The sequence below is a fragment of the Asparagus officinalis genome, chromosome 4 (assembly GCF_001876935.1).
Source record: "Asparagus officinalis chromosome 4, Aspof.V1, whole genome shotgun sequence".
Taxonomy (NCBI): Eukaryota; Viridiplantae; Streptophyta; class Magnoliopsida; order Asparagales; family Asparagaceae; genus Asparagus; species Asparagus officinalis.
This window is the reverse complement of record NC_033797.1, coordinates 14,780,917-14,781,481: the sequence shown is the minus strand read 5'-3', so window position 1 is coordinate 14,781,481 and position 565 is coordinate 14,780,917.

The following is a 565-nucleotide window of genomic DNA, read 5'->3' as shown; positions in this document are numbered from 1 at the left end:
CTCTGTTAGAATGAACGATTCCGACTTGTTATCCAATCACATATTTCTTCCTGGACATGGAAAACCTTTAAATAATTCAAATAAGCTTTGTCCAATTCCTAGGTTCATTGCTCGTATCCTAGCCTATAACTTGTTTCCAAAAACTGGAAGCTTTCATTTCATTTCCCTAGAATTAGCAAAAGCTCTATATGCTATTATGGGAAATATTCAAGTTAATTGGGCTGAGGTTTATTTTGATAATTTTCTGACCATTCCTAGAGGATTTCTTCCTTATGGTGCATTCCTGACTAAGATCTTTGACAAATTCCATGTCGATCTCAAACCTGAAAAATCTGTTGTTCGTTCAATTAAAACTAGGATGAAATTGACAAATTTTGAAATTCAAGATCACAATCCTCAAAATGAACCTGAACCTCAACAAGAAGAAATTCCACAATCCTCAACTCAAGCTGGAGCCTCCTCAAGTCAACCCCCACTATTTCCTACTGAACCCTCGTGAGTGCACGTATCCTAGAACTGGAAACTGGTCAAAGAGCTCTATATGCACAAAACAGATACATCATCA